Raw genomic sequence first — 13,637 nt, forward strand, 5'->3', positions numbered from 1 at the left:
TTGACGCGTTTCGTGGCGTCTCGCCACTTCCTCAGAAGCATAAGGTATGCTAACCCCCACACCAGTTAATATAGCACCTCACCAAACAGACACACCCATAAAAACGCCCATAAAAACATTAACCCCAAATAGGATTTGTACATAGATAAATTAACACCAAAAATACATTATGAATCACATACACCCATCACAACATACAATGAGGAAATCCTGCACAGTTATGGAGTGTTACCAATTGCTACTATAAAAAAGAGTTTAGTATACAATGTTTGTTAATAATTACATAATACTTACAAAATTCCATTATCTCAATGTAGCAAATTAAAGCTGCTCAATGAGTCTCATGCGAATGATCTTGGAGAGAGACAAGAGCGAGTTAATTGCCACACAGAAGGAAATTGCATACCTGAACAAAGTTGTGTCTGATTCTGCAGACATAGTTATGGATCTTCCAGATTGGGCGTATATCAAAGAACAACTTAACAAATACGAATCCAACATTAAAAATCTCAAAAAAGAAAAGTTCCAAAGAGATAAAAGAGATTACGATAACCATTCCGTGTATGTGAGGAGATTTGAGAAACGAGGTAAACGCCAATACAGACACGACAGCGGTGAACAAACCAGCATGGGAGGATATGGCGATAATACACGCTCAATTTTAAAGACGGATAGGTCCGTGCAGTTTGCTGATAGACAGGATGGAACATCGCATCTAAGACCAATGTCTCTGGTCTCCTCGCTTTCTTTTTTAGCTTCAGAACCGGAGGCGTCAGAGAGCGAGCCGGAGGACTACAGGGACCGGGGATATCCAGGAGAGAGATACAAGAACAAAGGCTACACGCAACGGGATCCGATCAACACCCGCAGCTCCAAAAATCCACAAGGAGGGGGGGGGCGCAGGAGCAACACCGGGTTTCCATACAGGTGGAGGAGGAAACCGCAACAAGAAACACCGATGGTGAATGACGGGTTTGGAAATCACATGTTACCAGATACATCGGGCCTGATCCTGTCCATGGACAGGCTACTCCAGACTTGCAAGACTCGGGTAATATCTTTAATCAGTAGACAAAAGAGCAAAAAAAGGACCGCAAACAGCTCACCGCTCTCCCCTCAGGACAGGTGCTCAATCAAACAGTGTCCCCACTGTACACTCAACAAAAATCGAAAGTCAGACGGCACTTCTGGAAATGGGGTTTATTGGAGTTCCTGCTGGAAAGACCTAACGCGTTTCGGGAGTTATCCCTTAGTCATAGGTTAGCCGGATAGTGCCGTCTGCCTTTCAATTTTTGTTTAATATCTTTAATCACGCTAATGACAATGTTATTGATACTTTTACCATGCTAATAGACCTTAATAAATTTGTCAGAATGCTGACCCTAAAGAGAGATTTTGCCGCTAATATTGGGGAATGTGAAGAGTCATGTGCTGAGATTACTACCGAAGCAACGAATTTAAATAGTGTGGTTAATAATTTAAATTGCATGGAAAGTGGTACTAGTAGTGTAGAGACACAGGCAGCAAATTCTGCTGGTTCGAATTTTAATTTCAATTTCACTGACGAATGTGCTTTAGTCAATTTAGAGGATTTACTGAGGGAGAATGCTGCCTGTGTCCCTGAACGTCCCCATTACGCATACTGACCTTAGGAAACGTTCCAAGTTTTACCCAATACAGTCAAAAAATAATATTATAGATCTTTTTCAAAAATTGGTACAACACGATATAGAAACTGTGGGTTTGAGACAGCAACAGACGAAGTTCCCTAAATGCAATAACCTAGATACAGGTGAGTATAAGGCCCTAAAAACTTTGGCCGATAACAAAAATATTGTAGTAAAAAATGTAGATAAGGGCGGGTCTGTTGTTGTCTTGGATGCCCTAGCCTATGAGTCAGAAATTATGCGTCAACTATCAGACAAGGAAACCTATAGATCTTTGGATACGGATCCTACCATAATTTTTCAAAATAAAATGCGTACTCTTTTGTCATCTGCATTGAATATGGGCATTATAACCAAGAGAGAATTTGATTACATACAGTGTGAAAATCCAGTTATACCTATTTTTCATGTACTTCCCAAAGTCCATAAATCTTTAACTAATGTGAAGGGGCGCCCCATAGTGGCTAGTATCGGTTCTCTAACCGAGAATTTTTCTAAATATGTGGATAACCTATTGTTACCTTTGGTTTTCGCACTCCCCACCTATTTGAGGGATACCACCATGTGTATAATAAAATCTCTGGCCTAAGGTGGAAGGAACATATAGGTGGTTTTCCATGGACGTAATGTCATTATATTCCTCTATAGATCACGATTTGGGCCTTAATTCAATTAAATTTTGGTTGGCAACTACAAATTTGTTTCCCCAGATACAGAACGAGTTTATTATGGAGGGGATAGATTTCCTGCTGCATTCAAACTATTTTCTGTTCAATGGGCAGTTCTACTTGCAACTGCGTGGTGTCGCAATGGGGGCATCTTTCGCACCAACCTATGCCAATTTGGTTATGGGTTGGTGGGAGAGACCCTTCATTTTTGGTGATCAGAACCCCTTTAAACATCAGATCATATGTTTCTACAGATATATCCATGACTGTATAGGAGTATGGGAAGGGGATGAAGTTTCCTTGTCATCCTTCATCGATTATTGCAACCATACGGTCAAATGTTTATAATTCACCTATGAGACGCATGTCTCAGATATCCTGTTCCTGGATATCATTTTTCAGACACAAGGGGATAGGATTACAACCACCCTCTTTCGCAAACCCATAACCCATAACCCATAATCAGGACAGCCAGTACTCAGGTGTCAGAACATATGTCAGCTGTGGAACGCTTGGATACTAAATCAGCTATAGCGAAGCATTTGATTGATAAGCATCAGGGTGCACCATGTGTAAGTTTCCAAATTATAGATAGACCCCAAAAAGATATGAGGAAGGGCGATTTAGATCAAAAATTATGTCGCCTTGAGGCTTTCTGGATTTACCAGTTGAAAACCACTGAAAATTATGGAGGGCTCAATAGAGAGTGGGAACTGGCTTGTTTTTGTAATTAGTGTATTCTTTAGTGTGTTTATACTTTTATAATATATACATATATCTTTTATATTTGGGATCGTAATATGTAATATTTATTGCACGCTATCAGTTGAAAATAACCCCATATAAGAATATGTCATATAGCTTTAATTTGCTACATTGAGATAATGGAATTTTGTAAGTATTATGTAATTATTAACAAACATTGTATACTAAACTCTTTTTTATAGTAGCAATTTGTAACACTCCATAACTGTGCAGGATTTCCTCATTGTATGTTGTGATGGGTGTATGTGATTCATAATGTATTTTTGGTGTTAATTTATCTATGTACAAATCCTATTTGGGGTCAATGTTTTTATGGGCGTTTTTATGGGTGCTATATTAACTGGTGTGGGGTTTAGCATACCTTATGCTTCTGAGGAAGTGGCGAGATGCCACGATACGCGTCAAGCATAGGGGTACATGTCACTGTCATCGATGTTTTTAATGATTTCTAACAAATGAAGATTTTAAGATTCAGCTACCGACATGCTCCCAATTTTTGGTTTGTTTCTGTAGCAAGCAATGCCAGTCAGCACTTGGAGTAAGGTTCTTAATGGGGTCCCTTAGGGCACAAAATTGTGCAGCCCAATTAATTCCATCCAAGATGCAACATCCTTGCAGCAGGATCTTGACAAATTGGCAATCTGGGCAGCCAAGTGGCAGATGAGATTCAATGTTGATAAATGTAAACTCATGCACCTGGGATGTAAAAATATGAAAGCCACTTATACCTTTAATGGGACTGCACTAGGCAAATCCATAATTTAAAAGGACCTTGGAGTCCTTGTAGATAATCTAGACTGTAGCAAGCAATGCCAGTCAGCAGCTTCAAGGGCACACAAGATCTTCAGCTGTATTAAAAGGGGCATAGATTTGTGGGAAGAGGGGTTATTCTTCCACTGTACAGAGCACTGGTAATGCCCCATCTAGAATATGCTGTGCCCTTTTGGTCTCCATAACTCAAATGGGACATTAGATAGGCCCAGAGAAGGGCAACTAAGGTGGTAAAAGGTGTGGAAAATTTCAGCTACGAAGAAAGATTGGCCAAGTTGGGGTTGTTCCCGATGAAGAAGAGAAGCTTAAGGGGGATATGATAACTATGTATAAATATATATCTGCACAGTGTTACATATTCTAGTAGCACTTTATAAAGTTAGTGTAAAATAAAATTATACATACTGTGGTTCCCCCCTAGGTTGATCTCTTACTTCCATATGTACAGTGGTGATGAGTGGGTGTCCCAGAGTTAGATAGAGCCACATGCTGAGAGGGCTGAGACCCAGGATCTTGGTGAAACAGCTTGGAGTATTGCTGATTTTTCCAAAGAAAAAAAAAAAGACTCTGTTAACGTACTGTGACTCTGTGGAATTGTACTTTTGTGTTCAGCCAGAAATCCCAGTAGGGTACCAGTATAAGAGAGGGGAAACTACCCAATGTATTAGGTAGAGCCCAATTGTGGAACGGGTTTTGCTTAGTTTTAATCAATTCATGCACCTGTTTGCTCACAGTGTCTTGAAATGTGAGTACTAAATGGACCTTATCTTGCTATTCTTACTCCAAATGCTGTGATAATGACTGATTTTCCCATGAGACCTCCCTACTGGGCCTGTATGGAGCTGTAACAACCACTGAGGGCAATCTTTGCCAGATAGCTGAAAAATAATATTTCTTTCCTAACCTCTGAGCTGTAGCTCATCACTCATGGAAGGCAGTAACAAAAAGGATGATGGAAGGAACTGATATCACACATGAGGAAGGAATAGGAGGAGGATTTACAAACAAGGAAATACAGAGCCTGCAGTATAGCTTTGGTCACTAAGTAGCAGCATAATAATGGTTAAGCATAAGCATTAAACATAACATTTTAACAAAACAACTTTTAACTACTGGAACAGCAAACTTGCTAAAGAACTATCTGTTTATCTGATTTGCTCACAATACACACAAAGTTGTAAAAGAAAATTATTGCTGTAAAAATGATTTGTATTCTATAAAAAATGTTGTTGTTGTTGGTAAATACAGAGCAACAACTATATTTAGTACAGAGGACAGTTGTGGAATGTCTTTAAATTATACTAGCCCTGTAAAACCATGGGTCGCAACATGCATGAAAGGGGTGTATAATATCTACACACACATTAAAGATATATTAGGACAACTAAAAGCTAATTGTATAGTAACTGTGGTGTTAAGATTGTGAACCGTATTGAGGAGGGCCCTTTTTTACCTCTTGCATCTTTTAATTTTTGTATTTAATTTATATGTTTGATGTATGCAACCTATTGTTCAAGACTGCAGAATATTTTTGTACTTTATAAATGTGTTAAATATAGCTCTTTTTTTAAATTGACTTTTACTCCAAAAAATTGACTGCCAGTAGAAGCTCTCCTTCTCTAGCCAAAAGTGGGCAACTTCTGTGTAGTGATTGATGTTGGAGGCTGCCCACATAATGCTGTGGCTACACATACTGTAATTAAAAGTTAGCTGACCTTGACATGTAAGGTTATAGCTGTTGCTAACCTGTTTTGAATAAGACGTATGAGTTAATGAGGCAGTCTTGCACACTGCAGGTTTTATGGGTTAGGATGTGGCTGCTGGAGAAAACATATGATATGTAAATTGATTTCTATATGTACAATGTATCTTGCATATAGAACAGTTTTGCTTTATGTCAATTAGAACAGCAGGTCATTGGTCCTAACCACAGACCCTAAAACAAACACAAATATGGGCAGTAGCGTTAACTTTAAAAATCTTGAGACTCAAGTAACTTCAAAGGCTACTAAAGCTTCCTAAGAGTAATATCTCATACAAGTGGCACCATTCAATGATCTTGAAATGTATACCTCTGTTGTATTAGAAGAATGCAACATATTTAAAAGGATTCTGTCGTGATTTTTATGGTGTAGTTTTTATTTCTAGATTACACTGTTTCCTGCAAATAATTCACTCTACCATGTAAAATTTAATTTCTAACCCAAGTATATTTTTTTAGTTGTAATATTGGTGTGCAGGCAGCCATCTCAGGTCATTTTGCCAGGCCATGTGCTTTCAGAAAGAGCCAGTTCTGCACTATGGAACTCACAACATGTTGCTCACCAAGCCCTTTGATGTTGCTCCCAGTGTCCTCAAAGCAGGTACTTATAAAATTAATATTATTCCTGGTTTGGGGACAACTTTTGATTGCATAAAAAAACTGCTTAACAGAGCCTCCTGTAGGCTCCAGTCCACATAGGGGTTACAAAATAATCTATTACTTATTAGGTACCACCTAGGAACTTGTTATGCTTGTATTGCTCCCAAACTTTTTTAAGAAAATTAAAGAAATTCTGTCATGATTTTTATGGTGTAGTTTTTATTCCTAAATTACCCTGTTTAAACTGCAAATAATTCACTATACCATATACAATGTCATTCCTAATCCAATAAGTGTATTTTTTTGAGTTGTAATATTTGTGTGTAGGCAACCATCTCAAGTCATTTTGCCTTGTCATATGCTTTCAGAAAGAGCCAGTGCTGCAATATGGAACTGTTTTCTGACCGGCTTTTGCATAAACTACAATGTAACTGAAGGAGTCAAAGTGGGTTTTTAATATTGAGTGCTGTTCTTATATCTACCAGGGAGCTGTTATCTGGTTACCTTCCCATTGTTGTGCTGCTGGGGAGGGGTGAAGAGAGGGGGGTGATATTCAGTGTGTTTTTTGTGCAAATACAACATTTATATAAATACAAACAAAATTCCTTTTTAAAATTGCAGTTTACTCAAACCTTTTTTTGACATTTTAACAAATCTGCTATAATAGTGAACTATGAACTCTAATTGCTTGAGGAAAAAAAATGGTTGTAATATATCTAGATATGCTGTTTAAAAAACTTTTGGTTGTATTCAGGGATCCTCTAACTTTAGTACTTATGCCACTGCTTGGAGGGATATACACAACAATGACAATCACAGCAGAAAATGCCCTTGGAACGTAGAAAAATCTAAATCTAATTGCTACAGATATTATAAGTTCAGAACAATGTACCAGAACAATTGCCGTATTTGTACACCAGCTGTTATTTATATATACACATGCAGTCCTCAGACACATAGCCATGTTTCTTACCCAACATGGAAACATCTCTATCTGCTCAAAAGGTGATCAATCCATCCAACATGTAAGGGGGGTGAAATATGAATTGTTTAGTAATGGATAATATATAATTAGTTTGGCCAATGGGAGGCAGTGAGTCATAAGTTAAACTGTGAAGTGTGAGATTGTTTGTAATGAAAAGGGAATAAAAGAGAACATGAACAGGAAATGGGTGGCTATTCTGGCAGTGATAGAGGAAGGGACAGCAGTCTTTGTCAGGGAGAGGTGAGGAGAAAAGGTTGTGCCACTATCTAGCTGTTATGAAGTTGTCACAGCAATAAACTACAACTGTTTAACCCTTTAAGTGCCAGCAGAATTGACCATTTTGGTTACGCGAAATGCCAGACGTTTTTGAAACATTCTGTGCTCTCTCAATTTAGGGGCATTTTCTGAGGGGAAACCTATAGTTCACCTAGGAAAACTATACATTGTTTTTTTTCGGGAGAAACTGAGCTTTCTAAATCTGCCTGAGTTTTCATGTATTTCCACCTCTGCAAAAAGATTTATAGTGCTAAATACAAAAAAAAATGAAAAATTTATATTTTTCACCATATATGAACTTATACCTGAAAAATATTTCATTTTACGCATGAAAATCCAACTGATTTGGAAAGCCTCATGTCTCTCGAACGTGCCAATACCAAATATGTATAGTTTTAGGCAGATTAAGAACATCTGTACAGTAAAAACTCCCGACAGTATATTACCGAATTTTGAAAGCAGAAGGCAGAAAACTACATACTTTTGATTCCAAGGCCACAAAATCCTAAAACAGTATGTTTACCCCAGAAAACCATATATTTTTGGAAAGTACACATTCTGCTGATTCCAAAATGGGTAACTGTGTCTCTCTACTCCTAACTACCCAACATCAAAGCTTGTCTAAACGTAGCGTTTTTTTATCAAAATTTATCAAAATTTTGAAAAATAACTTCAAAGGTTTTATTTTGCTGCTCCGCATATCACACACTATATTAGATACCAAGCACCCTGAATATGATTGCCAGGGGTCCACTGAACAGTTTGATCCCCATTGTGCATAGGATTAACAAAGTACCTGGCATTTAGAGACCCCAATATGAAGTTAGCACATCCAAATTGTCCAGGATTTTACTTCAGCTACTGAAAAATCAACACATTGACTGCATTTTTTGTGGGGTAAGAACACAGAAATATACGTTTACCCCCCAAAACCATATATTTTTGGAAAGTACACATTCAAGCAAATCTAAAATGGGTACCCATGCCTTTCTGCTCCAAACTACTGAGTCGCAAGGCTCAATTGCCTCAAAGCTTCAACTTCCCAGCACCATATCACCCATGTATTATTACGTATCAAGACAAAACACCCTAAATATGATTGCCAGGGTTCCTCCAAACAGTTTGGTGGCCATTGTTCATAGGTTTACCAAAGTATCTGGCATTTAGAGGCCCCAAAATGAAGTTAGTGCATACAAATAGTCCTGTGGGTAACTTCAGCTAATGAAAAATCAACACATTGACTGCATTTTTTGTGGGGTAAAAACACCGAAATATACGTTTACCCCACAAAACCATATATTTTTGGAAAGGACATATTCTACCAAATCCAAAATGGGTACCCATGCCTTTCTGCTCCAAACTACTGAGTCGCAAGGCCTTCCCAAAATTTCGGTTTTGGTGAAATATTTGAAAATTGCCTCAGCTAATGAAAAATCAACACATTGACTGCATTTTTTGTGGGGTAAAAACACAGAAATATATGTTTATCCCCCAAAACCATATATTTTTGGAAAGGACACATTCTACCGAATCTAAAATAGGTACCCATGCCTTTCTGCTCCAAACTACTGAGTCGCAAGGCCAAGGCCTTCCCAAAATTGTCCGTTTTGGTGAAATATCTAAAAATTGCCTCAAAGCTTCAAATTCCCAGCACCATATCACCCATGTATCATTACGTACCAAGAAAAAGCACCCTAAAACAGTTTGGTGGCCATTGTTCATAGGTTTACCAAAGAATCTGGCATTTAGAGGCCCCAAAATTTCACCCCATTATCTTACCCCACATTTTGTAACATACCAACAAAAGTCATCCTAAATATGAACACCAGGGGTGTACTGAACAGTTTGATGCCTGATATGAAAAGATTTACCAAACTAGGTGGCATACAGAGGTGCCCAAATGAAAATAGTACATATGAATTTTCACATATGACACTCTGACTGCTACAATACAACACCTGGTATGTGCATTATGCACCATAAAACCCCCTAACAGTATGGAGACCCTAGAAACCCATATATTTTCTGAAAGTACACATTCAGACGAATCTAAAGCAGGTAATTACAATTTTCTACTGCAAACTACCAAACTGCAAAGCAATGCTAAACATAACGCTTTTTATAGAAATTCTGAAAATAGTCACAAAGCTTGCATTTTACCCCATTATATACCCCACATTTTGTAACGTACCAGCAAATGTCATCCTAAATATGAACGCCAGGGGTGTACTGAACAGTTTGATGCCTGATATGAAAAGATTTACCAAACTATTTTGTACACAGAGACCTCCAAATGGTTATATACAGATGCAGCCACTTTGGTTTGTCTGTTTGACACAGAATAACTAAACACAGATATCCCATTTATCTCATTTAACACAGAAAACTGTGTCACAACATCCCATCTAATTAAAGCATTCACCATTGTGAACAATGGTGCTTTGGTATGCTAATGAAAAGGTTAAATGCATTAAATGAGTTAAGATAACTTTAGATAACACAGTTTCTTCAATTAACTCTGAGTCATGACGCATTTAACTCACAAATCCAAGTGGCTTCATCTGTAGCAGACAAAATTTCCAAGGTCAACACGAAGTAACAAAAATCACTAAAATCCAACAAAACTGCAAAAATCAATGCTTTTTTTCTCTCCGCCTACTGTAATCAGCAGTCAGAATCAATTTTTGATTATTTTAGCATGGCCAAATAGGTTTTACAGACAGAAAAAGGGGAACAACGCCTTTGCAAAGCTGAAAATGTAATACAATGGCAAAACATGCAATAAAATGTCTAAAAATGCACCAAAATCACCAAAATTGCAGAATAATCACCAAAATAACATACAAAAGGTATTGCGCAGTGCAATTAGCGAATGCGCTATTCGCAATGGCAATAAAACAGTTTTTTAAGGCAAAAAAAACAGACGATGCGAAAAGAAAAAAAGAAAAAAGACAGTGTAAGTGTGTATGTGTGTGTGTACAACTGACGAATTGCATGTTGTATGTGTGTGCAAGCGTGTGGGGGGTGCTGTGAATGTGTGTGACCCCCCTGATCCCCCAAAAATGTATGTGATTGTGTGTAAGTGTGAATGTAAGTGTGTAATGGGAATATAAGTGTGTGTTTGTGTGTGTTTCTGTGTGTGGATGGGCACTAACCTGGGGGAAGCAGGTCCAGATCGTTCTGCAGGGCTGGAGGAAGAAAATGCTGCATCACCCAGGAAGATCCGTTGTGAGGGGGCGGAGCTTTGACTCACGAAGTGAAAGCAGCAGCAGGACACGCAGTTTGCACGTGTCTGCTGTTGCATTTGGGGCCCCTGAGCGATCGCGCCTCAGGGGCCACTCGTTCCCGGCCCCTGCTCGTTGCCTGGGGGCTGAGGAACGAAGAGGAACGGAGCAATCGCTCCTCCGTTCCCTAACCCTGAAATGCTGCAGAACGTAGAATCTACGTGGGGTGGCACTTAAAGGGTTAAGAGAAAGTCTTCCATACATTGTGTATTAAGGTTACAAACATAATCACAAAATCAGCGGTACCCTTCTGCAGCCAGTTTCAATTCTTCCCACTCTTACAGGTAATTCTACTCATCTGTATACTGCTATATCCATCACTCTTTTGCAATTCCTGTATACTGCTTAATTTCTGATAATTCTACTCGTCTGTATACTGCTATATACACCACTCTGTGCAACTACTTTATACTGCTTAATTTCTGGTAATTCTACTCATCAGTATACTGCTAAATATACCACCCTATTGCAACTCCTGTATACTGTTTAATTTCTGGTAATTCTACTCATATGCATACTGCTATATACACCACTCTATTGCAACTCCTGTATACTGCTTATTTTCTGGTAATTCTAGTCATCTGTATACTGCTATATAGATAACTCTATTTCAACTACTGTATACTGCTTAATTTCTGGTAATTCTACTCATCTGTATACTGCTATACACTCTATTGTAATTCCTGTATACTGCTTAATTTCTGGTACAGGTATTGGGCGTGTTATCCAAAATGCTTGGGGCCTTGGGTTTTCTGAATAAGGGAGCTTTCTGTAATTTGGATATTCATAACTTTAATAAATTATAAAATCATGTATACATTAAATAAACCCAATGGTTTTGCTTCCAATAATGATTAATTATATCTTAGTTTGGATAAAATACAAGGTATTGTTTTATTATTACAGAGAAAAAGGAAATAATTTTTAAAAATTTGGATTACTTGGATAAAATGGAATCTATGTGAGATGACCATTCCGTAATTCAGAACTTTCTGGAAAATGGGTTTAATGGATCCCATAACTATAATTCTACTCATCTGTATATTACTTGTATATGTTAAAGGAGAATCTTAACTGAAAAAGAAATGTTGTACGCTAGTAGGCAGATTCATGAAAGGTTGAATTTTGAATTTATGTTAATTTCTTTTTACTAACACAACTCAAATGGGAGGTAATTTAAGAAAAATTTGAACGTCTAATATTCAATGGAATAGTCCCGCCCTGAATATTTTAATCGAATTAGAATCAAGTCTTCCCTCCGAAAAAAACTTGAATGTCAAGAAGGCAATTAACAAAAAGAATTATCATTGGTGTATGCTATAAACCACCTTGTATAAGTGTCGAGTATGAAGCCCAGCTACTCTTGCAGATACAAGCAGCTTCACAGCTGGGTCAAGTTGTTGCTATGGGTGACTTCAATTATCCAGACATTGACTGGGGTAATGGAGTTGCTAAGACAGAAAAAGCTAGTAGGTTTGTAAATATGCTGAATGACAACTTTTTATTTCAGCTCGTTCAAGAACCTACTAGGAATAACTCTCTTTTGGACTTTGTAATAACTAACAATACTGAACTCATCTCTAACATTTGTGTGGGTGAGCATTTAGGGAATAGTGATCATAACATGGTCTCCTTTGAGATTCTGTTGCAGAAGCAATTCTATAAGGGAGTAACTAAAACACTAAATTTCAGACGTGCGAACTTTGACAGTATAAGGGCATCTCTGCAACATATTAAGTGGGAAATGCTTTTCACAGGGTTAAACACAGAACAAAAATGGGAAGTCTTTAAAATGCTGCTTAATAAATATACTTGTCAGTATATTCCACTTGTAAGCAAGGAACGTCGTTGCAAAGCAAAACCTTTTTGGTTCAATAGAAGCATTGGTGTTGAGGTGGGTAAGAAAAGACGTGCTTTTAAGGCTTTCAAGTTAGCTGGTACAGCCGAAACATTTATAAGGTACAAGGAGGCCAATAAATCATGCAAAGAAGCTATAAGGCAAGCTAAAATTGCTATAGAAAAGGATATTGCAGCAAGCAGTAAAAAAAATCCAAAATTATTTTTTAAATATGTTGATAGTAAAAAAATGAAGCAGGAAGGGGTGGGACCCTTACTATCAGAGGGGGGTCAGCTGGTTGATGAAAACAAAATAAAAGCGCAGATTCTGAACTCATATTTTTCATCTGTCTACACAAATGAGGAACCAGTAAGTGAAGGTTTCCTTCTTAACAGTCCCAATTCTAGTAATACAACAAATGATGCATGGTTCACACATGAAGAAATTCAAAAGAGACTAGAACATGTTAAGATTAACAAAGGTCCAGGGCCAGATGGTATTCATCCCAGGGTACTTAGCGATCTTAGCTCTGTGATTGCCAAACCTCTTTACTTAATTTTTCAGGATTCATTGAGATCTGGCATAGTGCAGAGAAACTGGCGAATTGCTAACGTGGTGCCTCTATTTAAAAAAGGATCCCGTTCTCATCCTCAAAACTATAGGCCAGTTAGTCTGACGTCAGTGGTAAGAAAGCTTTTCGAAGGGTTAATAAAGGATAAGATACTGACTTCATAGCAAATCATAATACTATGAGTTTGTGCCAGCATGGTTTTATGCGTAATCGATCTTGCCAGACTAACTTAATTTCTTTTTATGCGAATGTAAGTAGAGACCTCGATTCTGGGATGGCAGTGGATGTGATTTACTTAGACTTTGCTAAAGCATTTGATACAGTGCCACACAAAAGGTTACTGGTTAAATTAAGGAATTTTGGCCTGGAACATAGTATTTGTACCTGGATAGAGAACTGGCTAAAAGATAGACTACAAAGAGTGGTGGTAAATGGAACATTTTCTAATTGG

General features: G+C 37.9%; 1 pseudogene; it reads left to right on the forward strand.

The window, feature by feature from the left end:
- The first annotated feature begins 349 nt into the window (after positions 1-349).
- LOC121393896 overlaps positions 350-13,637 on the forward strand; it is a 34,620-nt pseudogene continuing 21,332 nt past the window's right edge.

Source organism: Xenopus laevis, chromosome 5L, assembly GCF_017654675.1.
Source record: "Xenopus laevis strain J_2021 chromosome 5L, Xenopus_laevis_v10.1, whole genome shotgun sequence".
Taxonomy (NCBI): domain Eukaryota; kingdom Metazoa; phylum Chordata; class Amphibia; order Anura; family Pipidae; genus Xenopus; species Xenopus laevis.